The sequence below is a fragment of the Staurois parvus genome, unplaced genomic scaffold, assembly GCF_062004578.1.
Source record: "Staurois parvus isolate SC_StPar_1 unplaced genomic scaffold, SC_StPar_1.0 ptg001754l, whole genome shotgun sequence".
Lineage (NCBI taxonomy): Eukaryota > Metazoa > Chordata > Amphibia > Anura > Ranidae > Staurois > Staurois parvus.
Genome location: NW_028319550.1, coordinates 1,040,001 through 1,047,500, shown reverse-complemented (window position 1 = coordinate 1,047,500; position 7,500 = coordinate 1,040,001). Strand labels below are relative to the sequence as shown.

Below are 7,500 nucleotides of genomic sequence, written 5' to 3'. Positions count from 1 at the left end.
GGCCGCGAGCTCTGGAGCCGTCCGCGGTCAGCGGTTGTCTCGGGAAGCTGGCCGGCGGCACTTGGGGAGTCTGGAGCCGTCCGCGGCTCCTGGAAGCCGGCCGGGGGCACCCGGGAGCCGGCCGCGATGTCTGGAGCCGTCCGCGGGTCCTGGAAGCCGGCCGGGGGCACCCGGGAGCCGGCCGCGATGTCTGGAGCCGTCCGCGGGCAGCCGCGGGTCCGGGAAGCCGGCCGGAGGCACCCGGGAGCCGGCCGCGATGTCTGGAGCCGTCCGCGGAGTTCCGCGGGTCCGGGAAGCCGGCCGGGGGCACCCGGGAGCCGGCCGCGAGCTCTGGAGCCGTCCGCGGTCAGCGGTTGTCTCGGGAAGCTGGCCGGCGGCACTTGGGGAGTCTGGAGCCGTCCGCGGCTCCTGGAAGCCGGCCGGGGGCACCCGGGAGCCGGCCGCGATGTCTGGAGCCGTCCGCGGGTCCTGGAAGCCGGCCGGGGGCACCCGGGAGCCGGCCGCGATGTCTGGAGCCGTCGGCGGGCAGCCGCGGGTCCGGGAAGCCGGCCGGAGGCACCCGGGAGCCGGCCGCGATGTCTGGAGCCGTCCGCGGGCAGCGGCCGCGGCTCGGAGCCGGCCGCGGTTTGCGGTTGTCTCGGGAAGCTGACCGGCGGCACTTTGCGGCGTTCCGGCCGCGATCCCCGCGGAAGTGGCGAATGAGGTCGGGACCTCGGATGAGAGAACCGGGGAGGGCGGCCCGGGGTCCCGGCTTTTCCCGGTCAACGTCGGGCGGCCTCCGGTCGTCCAGACCCGGGCCGGGAACCCTCCTGCAGATTACTGGGAGGGGGTAGACGGTGACAGAGCGAGCCCGGCTTTCACCCCCTCGCCCACCCGCACGGGACCGCTCCCCGCTAGCCGGGCCAAGATCGATGGAGCCCCCCGCGCCCTGCGGGGAGGGGAGAGCGCGCCCAGGCCCCGAGCCCCAGGGGGGGGGCCGCGGTTGTCTCGGGAAGCTGACCGACGGCACTTTGTGGCGTCCTGGCCGCGATCCCCTCGGAAGTCGCGAATGAGGTCGGGACCTCGGATGAGAGAACCGGGGAGGGCGGCCCGGGGTCCCCGCTTTTCCCGGTCAACGTCGGGCGGCCTCCGGTCGTCCAGACCCGGGCCGGGAACCCTCCTGCAGATTACTGGGAGGGGGTAGACGGTGACAGAGCGAGCCCGGCTTTTACCCCCTCGCCCACCCGCACGGGACCGCTCCCCGCTAGCCGGGCCAAGATCGATGGAGCCCCCCGCGCCCTGCGGGGAGGGGAGAGCGCGCCCAGGCCCCGAGCCCCAGGGGGGGGGCCGCGGTTGTCTCGGGAAGCTGACCGACGGCACTTTGTGGCGTCCTGGCCGCGATCCCCTCGGAAGTCGCGAATGAGGTCGGGACCTCGGATGAGAGAACCGGGGAGGGCGGCCCGGGGTCCCCGCTTTTCCCGGTCAACGTCGGGCGGCCTCCGGTCGTCCAGACCCGGGCCGGGAACCCTCCTGCAGATTACTGGGAGGGGGTAGACGGTGACAGAGCGAGCCCGGCTTTTACCCCCTCGCCCACCCCCACGGGACCGCTCCCCGCTAGCCGGGCCAAGACCGATGGAGCCCCCCGCGCCCCGGCGGGGAGGGGAGAGCGCGCCCAGGCCCCGAGCCCCAGGGGGGCCGGCAGGCCGCCGCGGCGCGCCTCGCCCCTCCCGCCCGCCAGGGGACGCGTCCCCCCGGGGACCCGCACCGCGGTAGGTAAGGCAGGTCGGGCTCCCCCCGCCGTTTAGGGGGGGGGAGAGAGGTTTTTTTGGGTTTTCGTTTCCTTCCCTCCCTAGGGAGGCCTCTCTCCCCCTCCCCCTCCAGCCGGTGAGTCTGCCAGGGCCCGAAAGAGTACCGGGAGAGGCCAGAGGACGCCGGCCGGCGGGCCCCGGTCCGAGCGCGTGGAGATGGGTGACCCGGAGGAGAGTGGCGTCGGCAGGTCAGTCGGTGGTTGGGCCGGGGGGGCAGGGCTAGGGGCCCGCTCTTCCCTCGCGCACGCCGCCGACCCCCGCGCGACCAGCCCCCCCCTCCACCCCCCACCCGTCTCTCGTCGCCGGGCCCGGCGCCCGCGGCAGGCGGAGCGCAGCGAGATTCCGGCGGCACCCGTCGCCCACCCGTGCCCCGGCGGGGAGGGGAGAGAGCGCCCAGGCCCCGAGCCCCAGGGGGGGCCGGCAGGCCTCGGCGGCGCGCCTCACCCGCTCCCTCCGGCGGCGTCGGAAGGCGCGCGCAGACGAGACTCCCCGGGCGCGACGCGCCGCCTTCCCTCCTCGAGCGAGCCGCACGAGTTCGGTTGCCCGGCGCGCCCCCCTCCCCCCGGGGAGCGGGCGGCGTGGCCAAAAACCCTTACGAGGACCCTCCGAGAGCCGGGCCGGTCGTCCGCCGAGGGGGTGACCCCCGAGACCCCCCCCCCCCCCGCCAACCCTCGGCCGGCCGACCCCCCCCCACCCGCTCTCCAAGCCCTCCCCGCCACCCAGGGGGCGAGAGGCGGCTACCTGGTTGATCCTGCCAGTAGCATATGCTTGTCTCAAAGATTAAGCCATGCACGTGTAAGTACACACGGCCGGTACAGTGAAACTGCGAATGGCTCATTAAATCAGTTATGGTTCCTTTGATCGCTCCATCTGTTACTTGGATAACTGTGGTAATTCTAGAGCTAATACATGCCGACGAGCGCTGACCCCCAGGGATGCGTGCATTTATCAGACCAAAACCCATCCGGGGGCCCGGGGGGCCCCGGCCCCTCTCCCCGGCCGCTTTGGTGACTCTAGATAACCTCGGGCCGATCGCACGTCCCCGTGACGGCGACGATACATTCGGATGTCTGCCCTATCAACTTTCGATGGTACTTTCTGCGCCTACCATGGTGACCACGGGTAACGGGGAATCAGGGTTCGATTCCGGAGAGGGAGCCTGAGAAACGGCTACCACATCCAAGGAAGGCAGCAGGCGCGCAAATTACCCACTCCCGACTCGGGGAGGTAGTGACGAAAAATAACAATACAGGACTCTTTCGAGGCCCTGTAATTGGAATGAGTACACTTTAAATCCTTTAACGAGGATCTATTGGAGGGCAAGTCTGGTGCCAGCAGCCGCGGTAATTCCAGCTCCAGCTCTTGGTGGAGGAGGTTGTGTGCTGGGGAGCTCTCTGGACTTCCGTGCAGGCCCTTGGAGCCTGGGCCTAGAGTGACCTGCCCAGCCCAGGCAGGATGGAGGATCCTGGGCTTGGGTCCAGCAGTGGTAGGCCCCCTGAGGGCCGTAGTACCGGTCCTGGTGCATGTGGTGTGGAGGACCTGGGAAAGGGCCCGCAAACAGGGGAGACTTACAGCAGTTACCGGGAGCGTGTCTCATCTCGGATACGTACCATTGAAAAGGAGGAGGCTGTTTTGGGAGGGATGTCTCTGGAATTGAAGCGGCTCCGTGCTGCCCGTGACCGTGCTGGGAGGACCAAGCGTCTGGCTCTGAATGCACAGGTGGATATTGCGGTTAAGGAGATGGCCCTTCAGTCTAAGATGGTGGCTGCTTTAAAAAAGAAAAGTGGCATGTTGAGTGAAAAGTATCAGCATGAAGCCCGTTTTAAGGTGGCTAGAGGCAAGAACTTATCTGTGGTGAGAGGCACGGAGGTGGTGGTTTCATCTGCAGAGGATCTCTCTGATGTTTCTTCCAAGGAGAAGGAGGTGCTGGATTCACCTGCTGTTTCCCTGTTGGCAATGGCGCCAGGTAAAGTAGGAAGTGCTGATCCTGTGGCAAGTCAGGAGTCCCTCCCCCCCGGTCAGCAGTCGGCTGATTGGGGCTCCAGGGTGGAGGAGGAGGAGGCTGGAGGAAAGCTGCAATTTTCATTGGAGGAAGCGGTGGAGTTGCGGTATGACGACTTCCGGTCCTCTTCAGAGGCTTCAGAGGGAGAGGATGGCGCACCGGAAGTGACGTCAGAGCGGCTGCCAAAGCGTGTGGTGAGAGAAAGGGCTGCTTATGTTAAGCTGAAGAGGATCCCTGAGAAGGATTTGACTGGAAAGTCGGTTGTGGCATCTGGAGATGCCGGTCGGGACTCTGCTATGACTGCTGCTACAGTTGTGCAGGGTGGTGGTCAGTTGGTGGGGGATTTGGGCTTGCAGGGCCCTAGGGGTTTGGCGGGTGTGGAGGTCCCTGTTACTGGTGTTCCTGTGGTGGAGTGTGCTGCAAGGGCAGCTGGGGTGGAGGTAGGGGTTCCTGGGGAGGGGGTTGGGGGGGTTCTCCCGCGGTCTTCTTCTGTGCCTTTGGGTCCTGAGGGCCTTGTGCCCCCCGGGGGGGTTTTGGTCCAAAGGGAGGGTCCGGTGATTGCTCCATCTGTGAGCAGACCAGGTTTAAGCTACTCTGCGGTGGTGAGAGGGGGGCAGGAGTCTGTTAGGCCCTTGATGGCAAGAGCTGGTAACTTGCCCACATCTGCTGTGAGGCGGAATGTGGTGCAGTTAAAGTGGACGGGGGAGGGTCCTGCTTTAGGTAGGAGGGAGGTGATCGATAGGATCCTGGAGATGGGGTTTAGGGCTCCCGATTTATTCGCTTTCATTGCCCCTGCAGGTACTGGAGAGTATGATGTGTCCTTTATGCGCCCTGAGTTATTAGATCTATTTTGGCAGCGTTATGAGTCCATTTATGTAAGGAGTCCCAGTTGGGCTGGTTTGACCCCCAAACTGCTGTCTAGGCAGAATGTTGTTAAAAAAGTGACCATCCTTTTAAGGAATGAATCGGTGCCTGCTTCTGACATAGTGGTCTGGTTGGGGAGATATAGTGAGGTGTTGGGCCCTTTGTCCAAAATATTGGATGAACGTAAGATCTGGACTGGTGGGTGGACTGCAACTGTTAGGCTGAAGGTGATGGGGAATGTGATTCAGCATGTTCCCTCGTCTGCTTTCCTGGGCAGGGATCGGTTAATCATTTTTTATCCGGGTCAGCCTAGGGTATGTCATAGATGTGGGGCCAAGGGGCATTTTGCAGCCACCTGTCCAGTGGTGCGATGCTCTTTGTGCCAGGAGGTTGGGCATCAGGCTAGAGAGTGTAATATTATTAGGTGTAATCTGTGTGGGGTTCTTGGGCACTCTTATAGTGCGTGTCCTGAGGCTCTGCGGAATCTACCTGAAGGGGAGCTGGAGGCGGAGCTTGATCGTATGGACGTTGAGGAGGCAGAGATGGCTGTGGAAAGGGGGGGCGTGGCCAGCTTGGCCCTTCCGGGTGGGAGTGTGGAGAGTGTTGTGGAGAAGGTCCAGGGGGCGCAGGCACCTGTAGTGGTACCTCAGAAGGAGGTTTCAGGGAAGTTGTTACGTCCTGGTTTGAGGGGGGACAAGGGGTTGGCGGAGGCTGCCAAAGGGGCGGGGGTGGTGACTCCTGTTAAGGATGTGTCTGTGTTGGCTCCTCCGGTCCTTCTTCCTTCTAGGCGTGGGAGGGAGGGTAGGAAGAGAGACTCCTCTGGGGGTAAGGAGGGAGTTCAAGTGGGACAGGGTGGTGTGTTGAGTGAGGGGGAGTGGTCTTTGGTAGTAGGGAAGGGTAGGCCGGTTCTGTCCTCTGCGGGTTCGGTCTCCTCTTTGGAGGGGGATGGCGTCCCCTTGAGGAATAAGTTTGGGACTCTACTTGGGGAGGGGGGTGGGTTGAGTGACCCCGGATCCCCGATGGAGGAAGAATTGGGAGTGTCTAGGCAGGGGGGCGGTGGTTCCGCTAGAAAGGCCAAGGGGAAGGTGCGGAAGCACCTTACTCAATTACCTTGATGGCAGTCCCCACTCCGATAAAACTGGCGACCATTAATGTCGCTAGTTTAAGATCAGTAAGAGCTTGTGTATCGGCCTTATTTTTGCTCAGTGGGATTGGTGCTGATGTTTTGTTTTTGCAAGAGACCAGGTTATCTAGCCTGGCTGATGTCCATCTGGCCAGGAGGGAGTGGAGGTGTGGTCCCTCGTATTGGTCTCTTGCGGCCGAGCCTTACAGTGGAGTTGCGGTCCTTTTTTCTGGTACGGTGACGTGCCGGCGGGTAATAGAGGTGGAGATTGGAAGGTGTCTGTTGTTGGACGTCCTTTTGGGGGGGCAGGAACTGAGGCTGATCAACATCTACGGGCCTCAGTCTAAGTGGGAGAGGAAGGGCCTCTTCAAAAGGATAAAACCCTTCCTTTTTACGTCCCGACGTATTGTCTTTGGAGGTGATTTTAACACCATCACTAGGCCCAAGGACAGGAAAGGCTCCACTGACAGGTTGGGATATGATAGTATTTTTTTGAATTCGATAGTCAGGGAAGCAGGTCTGGTGGACGCTCTGATTAAGAGTGACCCAGACAGCACGGGATTCACGTTTAGGAGAGGTAGGAGTGAGAGTAGGATAGACAGGTTTTTTTTGAATGGGGACTCTGCCTTCTCGGTGCCTGAGTGCCGGGCGGTGGAGTTTTCAGATCACCTTTTGCTCACTATGTCCTTGAACGTTTCAGATATTCCGCTGAAAGGAAGGGGTGTCTGGAGGTTGAATTCGTCCCTGCTGGAATGTGAGGATGTGAGACGATCCTTTGAGGACTTTTTCCAGGCTCAGGAGACTATCCTGGATGTTTGTGGCAGTAAGTCTGAATGGTGGGAGCTCATCAAGGGGCGGATCATCAGACTTTTCAAGGCTCTAGGTAAGAAGAAGCAGTTTGATAGATATGTCGCTTACCAGCGGTTAAGAAGGAAGCTTGATCATCTTGTCTCAGAGGGTGGAGATTATGGGGCAATCTCTGAGGTGAAGTTTCTCCTGCGGAAACATCAGTATGACCGGCATGCCTCCTTGGTTCTGGAGAGGGATTATGGGAAGTACCATTCGCCTGATCCCTACCAGAATTGTAGGCAGGGTGTAGCGATTAAAACGGTCCATGGCCTTAGAGATAGTACGGGTTCCCTGGTGAGATCCAGGGCAGGGATCCTGGAGGTCTCAAGGTCCTTTTTTCAGGATCTTTTGGGGGAGAAGTGCCTCGACCGGGCAAGGATGGTCGGCTTCTTGGAGGCCATACCTGGGTTAGGAAATAATGTTCTGCCATCGAGTTTGACGGGTGAGATTACTGTTGAAGAGGTGACCAGAGCGATTGATGGTCTGGCGGTCAAGAAGGCGCCTGGGCCAGATGGGCTGACGGCAGAGTTTTTTAAGACCTTTAAGTCTAGCCTGGCTCCTCGTCTAGTGGAGGTATTTAATAGCTGTCTTGAGGAAGGTTCTCTTCCTCCCTCCATGGGGGTTTCGGCAGTAATTTTGTTGTCAAAAGGGAAGGATCCGTCAACCATTGAGAATTGGCGCCCCATTAGCCTTCTCAACGTTGATAGGAAGATTCTGGCGAAGATTCTTTTCTGGCGCTTGTCGTCAGTGGCAGATGGTTTGCTCTCAGGGCATCAGCACTGTTCGGTTCCAGGTAGGAGTACCTTGTCAGCTGTGTTGACGGTCCGGGAGGCCCTGGAGCGGTGTAGGGCTGATGGCTGTGGGAAGTACTTGTT

The 7,500-nt window shown here is 61.5% G+C and overlaps 1 pseudogene; it reads left to right on the top strand.

Moving 5' to 3' along the window:
• Positions 1-2,528: 2,528 nt before the first annotated feature.
• LOC149434436 (18S ribosomal RNA) lies at positions 2,529-3,154 on the top strand (annotated as a pseudogene; the record flags this gene model as incomplete).
• Between the last annotated feature and the right edge of the window lie 4,346 nt (positions 3,155-7,500).